Below are 19,234 nucleotides of genomic sequence, written 5' to 3'. Positions count from 1 at the left end.
ATAAGCCCTTCCTTCTATATGTAGGCCTCTGATGAGACTGCTGAGGGACAACTCTAAATGCTCTTAGAACCCCTACTGTTTGACTCAAGAGGTCTTTGAGACAACACCTTGGATCTTTCTGAGGTTTTAAAGGATTTTAAAGTCACATCCTCAGCTTCATCTGTAGAACATGTTTTCCTGAGAGTGTCTTGGAATTGCTGTTTCCCAGAATCTACTCCTTAATTTTAGCAACACTGGTCAAATGAAGAAGCTAGGAATTTTCAAACTCAACAGTTCCACGCTCCTTTTTGTTTAACAGTACTTCCTTTGATTGGTCCCTCTCCTTTTACATTTTATATATAAGCAGCAAGAAGAAACTAGGAATATTTTTAACATTCTGCTACAAAATCCCCTTAGCTAGATCACCTAATTCATTGTGTACATTTTCCTGCTTCTCATTTTATTGCCGGTGACAGAGTTCCTAAACTTTCTGCCACTACAGAACAAGAATCTCCTTCCTCAAATTTCTGATAACATTTTTCTTACTTTTCTCTAAGCTCTTACCCACAGTCTTCTCAAAGGCCTCAAACTTCTACTAACAATCTATTCAAGGCTTTTCAGGCTTTCACTAATGCCTCAAAATCTTTCTAGACTGTGTCCACCACTGAGTTCTAAAGACAGGCCTCCATTTCAGGTTGTTGTTATGGCAAAATAAAACCACTTTGATACCAAAATCTGTACAACTTCTATATAACTACCCCAAAAGTTAGCGTTTCAAATACAGTAAACTCCTGCACAGTTTCAATGGGACAGGAGGGGCTTAGTCAGGTGGTTCTGGACCAGGATCTCTCCTGAGATTGCAGGCAGCATGTTTACCACAGCTGTAGTCATCAAAAGGCTTTACTTGAGTTTACTTAAGTTATGTACAGGTTGAATTGCTTTCTAAACTAGCATATCAACAGCTTATCTTACATGTTTTAAATCACAAAATTTAAGCAATTTATAATTTCACTACAGTTTTATGGGTAACCAGCTGAAACCCTTTTTACAACATGTAAAAACTCAGTAGTGATTATCAAAAGCTGAAGGGTTGTCTCTGTCAAAAGGGGCTATCTAGTCATCTTCCACTAGATTCCTAAACCAAAGATTCAGGGTCCTACTGTCAATAACAAAACCTGGTAGACACCACCCCAGTGTTTCTGACACTGACTCTAGCCCAGCTACCACGCCTATGATTTATGTTGTGAATGAAGACTTAGATTCCATAAAATTAAAGATAAAAGGCACAAAGAAAAGGGAGAAGGCTAAAATGTAGGATATATTAAAAGAAAACTAGAAAAGAAATGAATATAGGCAAAGTAAAAACAAAGGCTGAACTAAAATCCACACTGTAACAAAAGAACAGAAATTTTAATCAGTGAAACAGAAGACAAACTACAAAAATTCACTGAGGACCAAAGAAAAAATAAAAAGGTAAAACATAAGGGAAGAAACATAAGGGATAAATCATGGAAGGTAGAATGCAAATAGCCAATCAAAAATAATGCACCATGCTACTACTGTAGATTAAGGGGCCACAAATTCTTTGCCACTCTTTCCATTAAGAGATGGACTCTGTTCCTCCTCCTCTTGAATCTAGGCTGGCCTTGTGACTTGTTTGACCAATAAAATGTATTAGAACAAATACTGTGCCAGCTCTGGTTCTAGCCTTTAGTAGGGCTGGAAGTTTGCATTCTCAGAAGCCAGCCAAATGCTCTGAAGTTCAGGCTGTCCTGCTGAAGAAAGGCAACAGGAAGGAGAACCAAGGCACTCCCAGTCAACATTCAGCACCAAGGACCCAAATATGGGAGCAAAGCCTTCTGGGATCTCCCAGTTTTGCCTAGTTACCCTCTAAATGCAGCCAACTGAGTGACCCCAATTGAGATCACCAGAATAACCACTGAGTCAAACCACAGAATCATGAAAAATAATAAATCATTGTTTTAAACCACTAAGTGTTGGATAATGTTATATAGCAGCAGATAACCAATGTAGCTATACTGCTCTAAAACGACACAGTACTACTGTCAAAATATATAGCTATGTGTCTAGTCTGAAGTATAAGATACTTGCATCCCAAGTCCTTGCTAGAAAGTATTATCTTAAACTATCTGAAAACCCAGCTTGTTTCAAAAGCCTGGTTAAAAATAATAGTTTTTTCTATTTCTTAAATTACCCTCTGTTATTTACTTATGTGAAAAAATATTCTAAATTCTATCCTAGGATTAAGTCAGGCATAGAAGACTGGGTGATAGATTTTAATACTACATCTTCCAATTCTACTGACATCTACGTTAAGATGTTTTAAGAAAATTTCACTTGTGTAACTTCTCTGATTCCTTCCTTTGAGGACTTACTATGCAGTAGGCATTCAATAGCAAAGATAAACAAGGTAACTATGAAGCAGAATTGAAGACAGGTAAAAATTTTATCACTCCCCTCCCTTTTCCAGGGAGTCAATCCCTGCCTAGTCTGTGTTCCCAAAGCACTCTGTACAAATCTCTATTTTTTAATAATAATAGTAAAAGCAGCTAACATTTATGAAGCACATACTATGTGCCTGGCGTAATTCAAAGCCTTTCACATGATTTAACTCAATCCTCACAATAACTTTCATAAGGTAAGAACTATTATTATCCCCACAATACAGAGGGAATTAACTCATCTTAAAGAGTCTCTTCCCCCACTTAGACTCTAGACTCTATGAAGGCAGGTGACCTGCATCTCCATATCCTCCCCAGTCTCCAGTACATACTTCTCTAATTTGATTAAAGAAATGAGTTTATCCAAGTACTAGAAATAAATATGCTCACTTATTTTACAGGAACAATTTTTCACTCCTCAAAAGCATAAAGTGGTAACACCTTTTTAGACTAAGATAAAATTGCTTGGGGCTAAATAAAAATCTCTGGGTAACTGGTAAGAAAAATTAACAAAAAAGAAGTTTATCAATTCATTGATAAACACAACTATTAAGACCTAAACTTTTATAAACAAGTCTAATTTGAGAGTAATCTATTTTTATTCAGCACCATTTTAATGCTGAAAGCCATAAATATCACCCTGAAAGCGATATAAATTTGCATTAAAAATAATTTTTTTAAAGAAGTCAGTGACAGAGGAATAAGAAAATAAGGGGTAGTACTCATTAAAATATATGGATGAAAAAATCCAAGTAAATATAAAATCCAAGTAAATATAAAACCTAACACTTTGAACAATGTAATTTGGGTCTTTTTGGGTTGGTAGAGTTGGAATCATCAGCTATAAAACCTGTGACTACCAATTTCGTTGCATACTGACTTAAAAACAAAAAGGAAAACCTTTATATAATTGACTTGATACACTAAAAACTCACAATCCTCAGAAAACTGGCTAGAAACTGAAATTTGGATTCTGCAAGGAGAATCAAGTCAAATTGAGGATCACTTTACAAACATACTTCCTAATTCACTATCAACTCAGAATACCAAACTGCCCTTTTTTGTTGCTTTTTTTGTTTGTTTGTGTTTTTTTTTGTTTTGCGGTACGCAGGCCTCTCACTGTTGTGGCCTCTCCCATTGCGGAGCACAGGCTCCAGATGCCAAGGCTCAGTGGCCACGGCTCACAGGCCTAGCCGCTCCACGGCATGTGGGATCTTCCCGGACCAGGGCACAAACCCGTGTCCCCTACATCAGCAGGCGGACTCTCAACCACTGTGCCACCAGGGAAGCCCAAACTACCCTTTTTTTAAGAAGGGAGCACAAGTCTAGTACTCCTACGAACAGAAAAAATCGCTATATTTTAGAATAATCTCCACAGGGGTAAATTTTAGAGGATGCTGTGTGCCAAATTTTCAATCTGACCTCTATAAAGGTTGGAAATTGTCTCTGCTAGAAATCTAAGAACTGAAGTACAAACATTATAACTATATATATATATATATATATATATATATATATATATATATATATATGTCATACTTTTTGTGGCACACATTGTTGGTTCGCTAATGCAGTATCAATTCCCAATACCTTTTACCCTGGCCACCTCCCACTACAGACTGAAAGCCATCTTAAAACCTTGAAGCAACAACTGCAGGAATGAAAAGCCAACAAGCTAAAGAAGCAGAGAGAGCTTGAATCTTTGGTGATTTTATCCTTATCTGATAAACAACCAGCTACTGCCCACCTTTACCCTTCTTAGGTAAAATAAATAAACCTGTCTTTGTTGCTGTTGGCTACCTCGTTATTCAGTTATTTTTAGCAGAATGCTTGCCTTATTAATACATTTAAAACATATAAAGAATATGGTTCTCTAATTCCTTTAAGTAAAAAAAAGTTATAGTACTTGTGTAAATAAACAACAGTCATACTGATGCCAAATGTATGACAATCCTATATATTTTCCCTTAATAATATTTTTCTGATTATAAAAGTTACACATTCAACTTCAGAAATTTTACAAAATACAGAAAAATATAATGAAGAAAACAACCCACTACCCAGAGATAACCACTTTTAATATTTTGGTATATTTCCTTCCAATCAATTTTTACACCTATATCAATATACAGAACTATGCTTTTTATTTTCATAAATTGGTATCATGCAGGATACCATTTATTATTACTATTAACTAATACACACACAAAGTAACAATAATTCAGTAACAGATGAAAGAACGTAAGACTTAAAATTAAACTGTCTCTTCCACCATTCACACACAACCCCCCCACACCCTCACCGTTCCACTTGTCAAAAATAGCCACTTTTAATACTTCTGGCATTATAGCTCTTTTTCTTATCACCTGTGACCGTATCAACTGACTTCCCACTATGAAGGTGAAAAATTGTTCCCCTTCGCCTTTCTTCCCAATTTTTACTACTTTTATTTTCATTTTTAGTTTTTCTATTGGTTGATATCACAACATTAAAAAATATACTTAAGCCTCTATTTCTTGACACATGAATTTTAGATAGAATGTCTTAGTTTGCAAACGTGGAAGATAAGGAAATTAGTGTTCTTACATGGCAAACATTTTTAGTCAACCACAGGATTAAAATGCAACTATCATTTGGCTTTACCCAATCCTGAGTGAGGAAGAAAAAATATATACATACTTGTTGCTGTAGCACTAATTCATTTAATTTAAGAAAAAGTGTTGGAAAAGATAGCAGTATCATAATAGCAAATACAGGAAAACAAACTAATTTTTGAAAATGTTAAAGACACACATAACTTTTAAAATGATAAAAGATGAAGACTGAGGAAGAGAGCACAACATTCAGGCCAGACAACAGAAAAAGAGTACTAACTCCTCTTTTACACTTGTCTTCTCACAAGAGAGCCATCATAATGCAAACACTGATGTCCAAAGGTGCTGAGAAGATAGTAAGTTATCACTTTGAGTTCCAGTTAGCATCAGTAATCTTTGAGAAATAGAGAGTATCAGAAAGGTACTAAAAACAAAACAAAATAAAAACCTGTACAGACAAGGATCCTTAACTGTTTTTATAGGAGAAAACAATAGGTGAGACTAAATATTAAATATTAGTAAACTTGATGTCAAAGTTAGCAATATCCTATAACATATTAAGTAGCAATAGCAGCTACTGTTTATTAACTGTTTAGTATATCCCATGAACTGTGATAAAACTAATCAAACATTATGACCTTTTATATGGTCTTACAACCATATAAAACAGACATTATTATCATCTCCATCTTACAGATGAGAAATTTAAGGCATATTAAGACTGAGTATTTTGCCCACAGTCAGTAGTAAAAGGCAAAGCCAAGACTTGAAGTTCCATTCTCTTAACCACTGGACTAAACTGACAGTATATGAGTTCTTAAAAATGAGAAAAATAGATGGATGAGAAATAAGAATAGGTTCACTAGAAGCAAGTTTTATCAAAGTAGTCATTCTTTTCTGAGTTACCATGTTGCAACAGCATAGACAAATCTCTAAGACATATTGTTAAGTGATGATGATGCCATTTATGGAAAATGAGACAAAACAGAAAGATCCAAATGTTTATACAGAATAGAGCACAGAAGTCTCATTTCTTCAATTATTCCTATTCCTGTGCCCTGCCCAATTTTCTTCAATCCTAATCTCTGGGCAAGAGACAAATACTACTTACAGTTGGCATGTATCTTTCTGGTTCTCAAATATTTGAGGAAAAATTTGACTTTATTACTGGCACAACACACTTGACACTAATATTTCTGAGAAGGAAAATAATAGTGGAGGAGTTATATGGTACTCTATTTATTTGCTGCTTTGGTCTTTTATAAAAAGAACTCATATATGACTTCCATAACACAAATGTTTAAAATCATAATGATGCTCAAAGGAAACAGGGCAAAAGTTTCTAAGTATGGCCTCAATGGCCTCCTTGGAAGAGAAGTTTGATACGGTAGAATATGTAACACTTAAAAACCTTTGCCAAGACAAAACTAAAGTTAAAAGGCATAAACAAATCAGGAAAATATCAATATCTGCAACAGTGACAAAACAATCAATAAAGTAACAGTATCCGGGATATATAAAAAGTTCTTACAAATAAATAAGAACATATACAATTTATGAACTTGACTAAAGACAGGCTTCAATACAAAAACTGACTAAGGATAAGAACAAGCAATTTATTTGAAGAAAGCAATGGCTAAAAGCAGTAACAATAAAGTTAAGCCTCAGTAACAAAGAAATGTAAAATAAAATAGCAATATAATGGCAAAAACTAAAAAGCGGGGGAAGCAGGGGAAGGAGGGATAAATTGGGAGACTGGGATTGACATATACACACTACTATATATAAAATAGATAACTAATAAGGACCTACTGTATAGCACAGGGAACTCTTCTCTATACTCTGTAATGACCTATATGGGAAAAGAATGTAAAAGAGAGTGGATATATGTATAACTGAGTCACCCTGCTGTACAGCAGAAATTAACACAACACTGTAAATCAACTATATACTCCAATAAAAACTAAAAAAAACCAAACAAACAAAAAACCAAACAAACAAAAAAAGAATAACACCCAGTGATGGCTATGGTATGAGAAAGCACAAACTTTTACAACTAGTGATGGGAAAGTATAATAAATACATTGTTACGTTCACTTCTGGGCACTACATTCTAAGACAAACTGAGATATTTCCATAGTAGGACAAGATTACGTATGAGAGCTAGAAATCATGTCATACAATAAATGAATTAAATAAAAGAGAACACTTTGCTTAAAAAGAAGATTTTAGAGAAGACATCATAGTGACCTTGAAATATCTGAAGGCCTATCACATGGAAAACAGAACTTGTTTTATACTGCTCAGGAAGGCAAAACAAAGACCACTAGTGCTCAGAGCTGTTAAAAAATGAAACAGTCATGCCTTATACAGTTAGATTTTAGTTACAATAAATGATCCATCAGAAATACATCAGAAAAGATTCTTCTTATAAGCTTGAAAAGTTAAGTTTCATGAACTCAGAAGCACTTCTCAGTTCTAAGAGTAAAGCAAAAATTACCCTTAAAATATGGATAAACCTTCCAGAACTATGACCACTACTGTATTTTCACTACAGTGTCCCACTTACCTGGTTTAGATAACTTATATACTCACCTATTCTGGGACTAAGAGGGTTCTGCCCAGCCACCTCTGCCAGGAATAACCATTTAGTCAGTTCTACTAATTCCTACCCCATTAGTTCCTACACACAAAAACACACCAGATATATGACCTGATCTGGAATCCCAAAACTCTATCCTAGGTACAGGCTGCTTTCATAACTGTGATGATCTATTCTATATTCCCTGCCTTGCTTCAGCTGTCCCAAATTGAGTTCCTTGCCCTGAAATCTGTGACATACTGCTATTTGAACCTCTAGAATTGTCTTCTTCCTCTTCCTTATTCATTCGTCAAAAATAAGATTAAGAGCCTACTATGTTCAAGGTACTGGTGGACCCTATATGGGAAAGAAATATAGTTATACTGGACAAGTTTCCTGCCCTCAGGGAGTTTATAATGGAGAAAGTAAAATTATGGGTCTATGTAATAACTAGTTAATATAAAGCCTCAAGGAAGCAAAGGCATGAAAGGGATGTAATATTAGAGACAAGAGAATTCATTCTAACTTTGTAAGACTGTGATGTGGGAAAATACCAAGGAGGTGATACTAAAACTTGGCTTTGAGGGTCATGAAAGATTTTCACCAACAAAGACAGAAGGAAAAAAAAAAATGCCAAGCAGAAAAACTGGCATAAGCAAAAACATACCTATAAGAAAATACAGTGGTAGGTGCATGGTTATAACATCAGTAAGACAATGTGACTGAACAGAATGCCAATAATTAAAGAAAGTTTCTCCATGTCAAAGGATACAGAAGCTATGGAGGTAGCTTCTCCAAGGGAGTTAACACAACAAGTTCAAGAGGTATAGCTTCCCTGCACTCCCCAATGGCACATGAAGTTTCCACCAGATGGAAGATACTCCCCTTTTCCGTTCTTAGACAGTTTTAAACCCTCCTGTCCAACAGTTCTTACCCCCTCACCAGGTACTAATAATAGATTTTTAAAAAGAACTCCAGTACATTCCTGAGTGACAAGAAAGAAACAAAATATGAAGTATCATAAAACTGGCAATAAAGAAATTCCGCTACTGGTCCTGGCTCTGGCTCTGCCCCTGACTCAAAAAATGACCTGTTTTCTAATCTGTAAGATAAATGGGTATAATACTAGACAACTTCCAAAGTCTCCTCTAGCTTAAAATTCTATAAATTTACTTGGAAAAAAGGTTTAGCTATGTTTACAGGTGACTGGAGCTCAGCTGGTTTAAACCATTGTTTCCTCAACCACAAAGGCAGACGAAACTTCTACTCCTCTTAATCTGGTATGAGTAATTAAATTAACAAATAACAAAACTAAGTGACTTATAAAGCTTGAACAATTTTATATCTATACATTAAAACATATGCCTAGCAGAGTTCCACTTCCAGTGATTGCAGGGTGACTTGTATTAGGCTAACTTTCCCATATATAAAATTATAATTCTGTACAAAATACTAAAAAAAAACTATCTGAAGGCAGTGGAAAGCACCAAAAGCAAGCAGAAACTGGGGGGAAGTTGGCCCCTGAAAGAAGGGAACTGCACTGGATGAGATTTGTATTTTTATAATGGCTTTTTGCTTGAGGGGCTCCTCCATTCCTTGAGATTAGTGTGGATAAAAACTTAGACAAAAAATCATAGTCTTGCTGGCTTAAGGAGTCAGATGATGGAGTTCAGAACTGCCAAAAACTTTTCATGGCTAGAAAGTAAGAAGGATATCCCACGAGAGAGGGAGACACAGAGGAGCCCCCAAACCTGCACGTAAACTCTGCCCAAATTCTAGATAAATACTGCATGTATAGGAAAAACTCCAATGCATAGGAAAAACTCCAATAAGCCTGAAAGCATAAAGCAAAAAGTGGAGGAAAAAAGCAGAGATTTCAACTGCTTTTCACAACAGGAGAAATGAACTATAGAGACTGAATAGAATCAAGTTAAGTACCAATTAGAACATAAAGCAGTGGTGTTCAGTAGGAAATAAGAGATCACCACAATGAACTGTATACAGCTGAAAATTACCAGATGTGAAGTAACAAGAAAATGTAATCATAGGCAAAGAAAAAAAAACAATCAATAGAAACCAACTCCAAGAAAATCCTAACGTCAGAATTAGCAGACAAAAGAACAACAATAGATGAAATGGACAAATTCCTTACAATACACAATTTACTCAAACTGACACAAGATGAAACAAAATCTGAATAGTCCTATATCTATTAAATAAATTGAATGTATTATAAAAAAACTCACAAAAATGCTCCAACCCAGATGGCTTCACTGATTGCATTTTATCAAACATATAAGGAAGAAATAAAACCCATCTTCTGCAAATTCCTTCAAAATTTGAGGAGGGAATTCTCAATCTATTTTATGAGTCTACCATAACTTATGCAAAACCTGAAATGAAAATTATCAATCAATATTCTGATAAATGTAAAAAAGGATCCTTAACAAAGTATTAGTGAATCGAAACCGGCAACATGGGACTTCCCTGGTGGCGCAGTGGTTAGAAATCCACCTGCCAATGCAGGCGACATGGGTTCAATCCCTGGTCCAGGAAGATCCCACATGCCGCAGAGCAACTAAGCCCATGTCCCACAACTACTGAGCCCGTGTGCCACAACTATTGACGCCTGGGTGCCTAGAGCCCATGCTCTGCACCAAGAGAAGCCATCACAACGAGAAGCCCTAGCACCGCAACAAAGAGTAGCCCCCGCTCACCACAACTAGAGAAAGCCCGCACGCAGCAACAAAGACCCAATGCAGCCAAAAATAAATTAATTAAATTAAAAAAAAACTGGCAATATATTAAAGATCATCATAACTAAATGGGATTTATTCCAGCAATGAAAGTAGTATACTATATTAACATATTAAAAGAATAATGGGAAAAATTAAACGGTAATTTCAATAGATGCCAGAAAATCTCCTGAAAAATTTGAATACCCCCTCATGATAAAAACTCTCAGCAAACTAGGGAATAGAAGGGAACTTTCTCAACCCAATAAAGGGCAGCAATGAAATCCTACATGATACTTAGGGGTAAAATAAATGCTTTCCCAGTAAGATGAGAATTAAGGCAAAAATGTCCACTCTCACCAATTATACTCAACATTATATTAGAGGTCCTAACCAGTGAAGTAAGACCAGAAAAATTAATTAAAGGCATAAAGACTGGAAAGGAAGAAACAGAACTGTGGCTCTTTGCAGATGACAATCATCACAAAATATTTAGAGTAACTAACATTAATAAGTAAATTTAATGAGACTGTAGGATATAAAATCAATACACAAACTCAACTGTTGATTGGTAAGGTGTGTAATGGCAATTTTATAATTATATAACCCTAGAATGCATATGAAAGCTATTTGATGGTTCTCTCCATTTGGTTTACTTGATTAAAATTTTCAAAACAAATATATTGAAACAATAGGAAAAACAAATTTCATATTACAGCAAATACATTAAATCTCCAAGTTTCAATGCTATTAGAAAATAAATTTAATTTTTCCATGTTTCTTCTCCATTTATAACATCAATAGTCAAAGCGAGCTTCTCTAATCTACCAGGTGGTTTATATAGTCACTACCACCACTACCACCGCTTTTTATTCTCTATGGAAAATGCTTGCTGCTGAGTAGTAAACAGGAAATCATACTGTCATTTTCTCTCTCCTTTATCACTTCATATTTCAAAGGTCACTTTGTGAATAAAACTTGAACAAAATGTACACAAGTACATACAAATTAAAGGAGAAGGAAAGACCCTTGGACTTAGATAAGCATCCCCAAAAATGCACACTTTGTTTTCTGTAACAACTTACAATTGACTAGATCACAACACGCGTTAAAAACATAACCAAGCTTACATTCTTCGTTACTGAGGTATATTTTGCACAGTGGGGATTAAGCTGTTTTGTGAGAAAACTCATAAACATATAAAGTTTTAGTTTAGAATAACCAAATACTAACATTCTAGTTCATCTAATCAAACCATTTCACAGAATATAAGACAAATGTCATTCAATGGACACAGTTTATAGATATCCCTGAATTGGAAACTATAAGTACAAGGCAAACTAGGGAAAAAGTTCTTTAAAAGCACAAGCTGGTTACACACACAAAACACAACATGAAAGTTAGATTTGTTAAATACAACAAAAAGTGTAAGTAATTAATATACCATGCAGCATTTTCATCAATCAAAATGTTTTAATGATAAAACTACCTCTTAGATTTGTACCAATTTCAAAACATCAAGATGATGAGTTGACTAGAAATACATTACAAATTTTAATTTGTTATCAAAGGAACTGGCTCTCCACATTAATAAGAGACTACTTAGGTTTTTAAGAAACAGTACTATTAACCAAACAAAATTTTATGAATTACAATAAACCCTTATGTAATATTATTACAATATACTTATTTCTATAATTTAAACCCTTTAAGCAGGTTAAATTTCCCACTTTATTAATACAATAACTTTCTTAAGAGCATATATTACTACTAAGCTGCATTGGAAACTAAGAAAGCAAAACTTTTGACATCTAGTTTAAAGATTGAGTTACCTAGAGTATGCCTACAGGCTGGTCTTTGAAGAAGGTAAATTAAGAAGTGTCTAATACATATGCAGATGCCTCTTATCCTGATGTGCAGTCAAACTGTGAGGTGCTCTCCTAGGACCAGTAAGAAGGAAAACGCAGATAATACTCCAGTTTGCAACTGACGTTTCTTTTATTGTCATTTCTAACACCAACAATACTATGTTAATGTGTTATCTCAATTAATACTCACCATTTTGCAATTGCTCCAGCTAAGTACAGGAAAAAAGGTTTCACTACTGATATATCGCTAATAACCAAAGTTAGGAAAGCATTTATCCTACATAAAATCAGTAATTATCTTTAAGTCTTTTCTTCCTTTTCTAGGAAGATATTTACTTTAGAGCAACTTATTAATACTATAAGTACAAATAAAATGAGATTATACCTGGATAGGAGCTAAGAACTGATTCATAAATACAGGTTTGAGAAAAAGGACTGATAGTCAAAGTAAGAACTATAAATTTTTCTATATTCACTTATTTTATTTATAGTTTAATAGTTTAAAACCACTCCTCTACATACATTATCTCACAATGCTTACAATCACACTGTGATGTAAAGGAGGCAGATATATTTATTTTCAAATGAGTATACCAAAGTTCAGGTGATAATAATCTACCCAGGGTAATAAGCAAGGAGCAAATAATAATTAATAATCTTTCAGAAGAAATTCTTTGAACCAAAATACAGCCAAACAACAACAGGCTATATAATGAAATTTGCTTGACTAAAACATAAAATTATTATTAAAATAACACTGAAAATCTCCAAAGGAATAAATTAAGAGTAGAAGAAAAAAAGATGTCCAACTGTTTCAACTAATCCTGTCAAGAGTACAGTTAAACACTAGCATCACAAATCCTCACTCAGTGAAATCTAACTTATCAAAGTATAGGGAAAATACATAAATTGTAAAAATAGAGGACACTATCTGTAACCCCAGTCTTTCATTCAGAAATATACACAGACTAAAAGGGATCACCAGACACCTGAAGAAAACAACCACTACAAAAAAAAGAACCAAAATAAACAAACTGGAAGAGTTATTCAATGAGGAGAAAAAACTTAAAATGTTTTTAGTGTCGTAAGATTACAGATTATATTATATATGTAAAATAAGAGCAGGTGACTATCAACTAGACGGAATTCCCAGAAATATAAAGTAAAAGCTGAGATAAGTAATTCAATAAAGGGCAAGAAGAGTCAAGGAAATCTCTCAGAACAAAGAGAAAAAACAAAGACATAAAAGAAAAACTTCAAAACAGAGTATTGGTATAGAAGCTCTAGGAAAAAAACATGAAAGACTATAGAGAACATAGAAGGGAAAAAATAATGAAAGAAATACAGAAGATTTCCCAGAACTGAAGAACAGCCCACATTTTCAAAGGATCCACCAAATGCTTTATAGGATAAATTTAAAAGGACTATAACTCATCCTCCTTAAATTTCATAACGCCAAGGATAAAGAGGCATCAACACAAAAAGATTCCAGAAAACAAAAACAGGTTACCTACAAAAATACTATTCATCTTAGCATCAAACCTCTTATCAGTAAAACTGGTTACTAAAAGGTAATGAAACACAACCTTCAGAATGCTGAAGGAAAATTATTTTAAACTTGAACTCTATACCAACCAAGGGCACGTATCAGGTGCAAAAGTGAAAAGGACATTACAAAAATGGTGTTGACAAGCACCCAAACACATTCTTTCTGAAAACGGTACTTCAGGAAGTACTCCAGAAAAGTACAAAATAAATCCAAAACAAAAAGAAGACAGACATGAGAGCTAAGAAAACACTTTTCCAAAAATGCAATTAAATAATGATATTAGCTAAGCATTATACTCAGAAAAAAGTCAGTTCATATTAGAACTTCAACAAACAGTATGATTAAAAAGCTAGATAACCAAGTGATATGATGAAGAAGGGACACCCTCTTCTTCCAACAGGGGGAAAATGTAGTAATTAGAAAATCCAGAAATAAGTTATATGCCAAACTAGAAGCCAAACTAAAGTATGGGATGATCTTGAGTACCAAGAGAGTATAAAAATCCATCTATTCAATCCAAAAATGGGCAGAAGACCTAAACAGACATTTCTCCAAAGAAGATATAAAGATTGCCAACAAACACATGAAAGAATGCTCAACATCATTAATCATTAGAGAAATGCAAATCAAAACTACAATGAGATATCATCTCACACCGGTCAGAAGAGCAATCATCAAAAAATCTACAAAACAGGGCTTCCCTGGTGGCGCAGTGGTTGAGAGTCCGCCTGCTGATGCAGGGGACACAGGTTCGTGCCCCGGTCCGGGAGGATCCCACATGCTGCGGAGCGGCTGGGCCCGTGAGCCATGGCCGCTGAGCCTGCACGTCCGGAGCCTGTGCTCCGCAACGGGAGAGGCCACAACAGTGAGAGGCCAGCATCCCGCAAAAAAAAAAAAAAAAAAAAAAAAAAAAAAAATCTACAAACAATAAATGCTGGAGAGGGTGTGGAGAAAAGGGAACCCTCTTGCACTGTTGGTGGGAATGTAAATTGATACAGCCACTATGGAGAACGGTATGGAGGTTCCTTAAAAAACTACAAATAGAACTACCATACGACCCAGCAATCCCACTATTGGGCATATACCCTGAGAAAACCATAATTCAAAAAGAGTCATGTACCAAAATGTTCACTGCAGCTCTATTTACAATAGCCAGGACATGGAAGCAACGTAAGTGTCCATCAACAGATGAACGGATAAAGAAGATGTGGCACATATATACAATAGAATATTACTCAGCCATAAAAAGGAATGAAACTGAGTTATTTGTAGTGAGGTGGATGGACCTAGAGACTGTCATAGAGAGTGAAGTAAGTCAGAAAGAGAAAAACAAATACCGTATGCTAACACATATATATGGAATAAAAAAAAAAAAAAAGAAAGAAAGAAAAAGAAAATGGTCGGAAGAACCTACGGGCAAGAGGGAATAAAGATGCAGACCTACTAGAGAATGGACTTGAGGATACGGGGAGGGGGAAGGGTAAGCTGGGACAAAGTGAGAGAGTGGCATGGACATATATACATTACCAAACGTAAAACAGATAGTGGGAAGCAGCCGCATAGCACAGGGAGATCAGCTCGGTGCTTTGTGACCATCTAGAGGGGTGGGACAGGCAGGGTGGGAGGGAGGGAGATGCAAGAGGGAAGAGATATGGGGACATACGTAAATGTATAACTGATTCACTTTGTTATAAAGCAGAAACTGACACACCTTTGTAAAGCAATTATACTCTAATAAAGATGTTTAAAAAAAAAAATCCAGGCTTCCCTGGTGGCGCAGTGGTTGAGAGTACGCCTGCCGATGCAGGGGACACTGCCCCGGTCCGGGAGGATCCCACATGCCGCGGAGCGGCTGGGCCCGTGAGCCATGGCCACTGAGCCTGCGCGTCTGGAACCTGTGCTACGCAATAGGAGAGGCCACAACAGTAAGAGGCCCGCGTACAGCAAAAAAAAAAAAAATCCATCCATTCTCTATGGATCCCATCATACTACTCTGTTTAGCAGTATTATGTACATAATCATAATATGGATTAATGCTTATCAGAATCAGCAAATATAACTATTATAAACCTTAAAAATATAAAATCAATGTTACAGTTGACATAAAATGGGAAGGGAATGTGGAATTCAAGGGAAGGATTGTGAGGGGTACTAATCTTCCTCAACTTATAAAGTGGCAAGTTTATACTTTCTAGAATTAATGGTGCAAGTGCTAGAAGTTTAATTACAAACACCAAAAAGTAAACAAATATCAATAAAAGAAAGAGAATAGGCATTAAAACTTTAAATTCTTCATTTTTCCACAATGAAGATATACTAGATTACTTAAGATTTATCAAAAACAATGTTTAGCATATTATATATAAAACTGGGATAATAATCAGGAGAATTAGAAATAGAAAAGGTCTCTCTGAGGAAAGAAACTAGTTAGAAGAGGTAGAGTTACTTTTCATTCTATACCTTGTGTACTATTCAAATTCTTATGCTTATATGACTATTACTTCCCAAAATACACACACACACACACACACACACACACACACACACACACTCATTACAATCCCCATTCACTAAACAATTCAGGAAAAACACTGAGAAATTCTTTTTCATTTTTCTATATTCCATGCACTATACACCAAACTTCTATTTTGGTATTTCATACAAGACACGATTAATTAAATAAGACTCAAGAACCACCCTAAACCCTTGATAAAATGTGGTGATAGTAATAGCTTACATTTGTGTTAGAACTGCCAAAACACATCCATACCTACTATCTCATTTAATCCTCACAACAGTCTTGTGAGAGCAAATTTTTGAGATTAATAAAGTAAAACTCGGGCTTCCCTGGTGGAGCAGTGGCTGAGAGTCCGCCTGCCGATGCAGGGGACACGGGTTCGTGCCCCGGTCCGGGAAGATCCCACATGCCGCGGAGCAGCTGGGCCCATGAGCCATGGCCGCTGAGCCTGCGCGTCTGGAGCCTGTGCTCCGCAACGGGAGAGGCCACAACAGTGAGAGGCCCACGTACAGCAATAAATAAATAAATAGAGTAAAACTCCAAAAGGTTTAAGTTATTTGCCAGCCCCCCACAAAAAAATAGGAAAAATAATATAAATGTAATGGACAAGTTAAAAATTTTTAACTGCTGGTGGGAATGTGAATTGGTACAGCCACTATGGAGAACGGTATGGAGGTTCCTTAAAAAACTACAAATAGAACTACCATATGACCCAGCAATCCCACTACTGGGCATATACCCTGAGAAAACCATAATTCAAAAAGAGACATGTACCAAAATGTTCATAGCAGCCCTATTTACAATAGCCCGGAGATGGAAACAACCTAAGTGTCCATCATCGGATGAATGGATAAAGAAGATGTGGCACATATATACAATGGAATATTACTCAGCCATAAAAAGAAATGAAATTGAGCTATTTGTAATGAGGTGGATGGACCTAGAGTCTGTCATACAGAGTGAAGTAAGTCAGAAAGAGAAAGACAAATACTGTATGCTGACACATATATATGGAATTTAAGAAAAAAATGTCATCAAGAACATAGGGGTAAGACAGGAATAAAGACACAGACCTACTAGAGCATGGACTTGAGGATATGGGGAGGGGGAAGGGTAAGCTGTGACAAAGTGAAAGAGCGGCATGGACATATATACACTACCAAACGTAAGGTAGATAGCTAGTGGGAAGCAGCTGCATAGCACAGGGAGATCAGCTCGGTTCTTTGTAACCGCCTGGAGGGGTGGGATAGGGAGGGTGGGAGGGAGACGCAAAAGGGAGGGGATATGGGAACATATGTATATGTATAACTGATTAAATTTGTAAAATAAAAAAAAAATTAAAAAAAAAATAACTTTTATACAGCACTGAAATGTGAAAATGCTTTCCAAATTTATAATATGAGAATAACATGAGAAAAATTAAACTTAACGGTACGAATAGCCACTTTGGAAAACAGTTTAGCAGTTTTTATATAGTTAAACATACACTTACCAAATGACTCAGTAATCTCATTCTTAGGTTAATACACAAGAAAAATGAAAACACATCACACAAAGACGTGCACTCAAATGATCACATCAGCTTTATTCATAACAGCCAAAAACTAGAAACAACCCAAGTGTCCACCAACTGGTAAACAGATAAATTGTGGTATGTCCAGATAGTGGAATACCACTCAAGAAGAAAAAGGAACAAACTAATGATATATACAACAACACAGATGGATCTTTAAAGTATTATGCTATGTGAAAGTAACCAGACACAAAGGACTACATATTGTATGATCCTACTTATATGAAATTCTAGAAAAGCAGAATTATAGTAACAGCAAATCAGTGGTTGCCAGAGTTCAGGGAAGAGGACTGTGTAGGGGAATGAGGGAACTTGCTGGGATGATAGATATGTTCTGTATCATGATTTTAGGGTTTGTTACACTAGTGTATAAATTGAGCAAAATTCATCAAAGTAAAAATTAGTGGATTAAAATTGGTGAATTTTATTGTATGTAAATTACAACTCAATAAGGCCGATTTTTTTTTTTTTTTTTTTTTTTTTTTTTTTTTGCGGTACGCGGGCCTCTCACTGCTGTGGCCTCTCCCGTTGCGGAGCACAGGCTCCGGACGCGCAGGCTCAGTGGCCATGGCTCACGGGCCCAGCTGCTCCGCGGCATGTGGGATCTCCCCAGACCGGGGCACGAACCCGTGTCCCCTGCATCGGCAGGCAGACTCTCAACCACTGCACCACCAGGGAAGCCCAATAAGGCCGACTTTTTAAAAACTCATTAACACATAATCATATTAACTATTGACAACGCTTTTTAGCCTAAGTATTAACTACAGAACTTCAAAGAATATTAAAAATCACTAAATTATTAAAAGGTAACTCTTAACCAGAAAACAGATATATGAGAACTTAAAAGCTCTGAGAATGTAACCATCTTCATCCTACTGAATTTGGCCATGTGGATAAACAGTAGTTGCCTGGCAACTAATCTAAACTCTAGTCTAGATTTCTAGTAAACACACTGACTACATTAGCAGGTGATCTCATGGAGGATAAACTAAGCTTTACATTGAAGAGTTCCTTTAGTATTAAAACATAATAATGCATTTGAATTATTTATCTAAAGTATCTAAATAACTTTACGAAATAAGTAATAATTATTTCTTATTATTAACAAGGAATAATAAAAGTAGATCATGAAAAATTAAAATATGAAATTAAACATACATACACACACACACACACACACACACACACAATCCCTTTCCTCATTCGGTCTTTTACCTTAGGACTTTACTTATCTAACTATGGGATTACTGAATCCATGAGTTTGTGAGTGAATCCTTCCTCTTTATTACTTTAAGCCCCTTCCCTGCCACCGCCCAAACTGGCTTAATATAACTGAATACTTTTATTTATATATTTACATGTCTTTAAATGCATA

The 19,234-nt window shown here is 35.6% G+C and overlaps 1 protein-coding gene across 2 annotated transcripts in view; it reads right to left on the bottom strand.

Annotated features, from left to right (window-relative positions):
- Positions 1–19,234, bottom strand: part of AKT3 (AKT serine/threonine kinase 3) — a 406,674-nt gene that overhangs the window by 375,961 nt on the left and 11,479 nt on the right. The window lies entirely within an intron of this gene.

Source organism: Mesoplodon densirostris, chromosome 2, assembly GCF_025265405.1.
Source record: "Mesoplodon densirostris isolate mMesDen1 chromosome 2, mMesDen1 primary haplotype, whole genome shotgun sequence".
Lineage (NCBI taxonomy): Eukaryota > Metazoa > Chordata > Mammalia > Artiodactyla > Ziphiidae > Mesoplodon > Mesoplodon densirostris.
The sequence above is the reverse complement of the archived record's forward strand: the minus strand, read 5'-3'. Positions and strand labels throughout refer to the sequence as shown.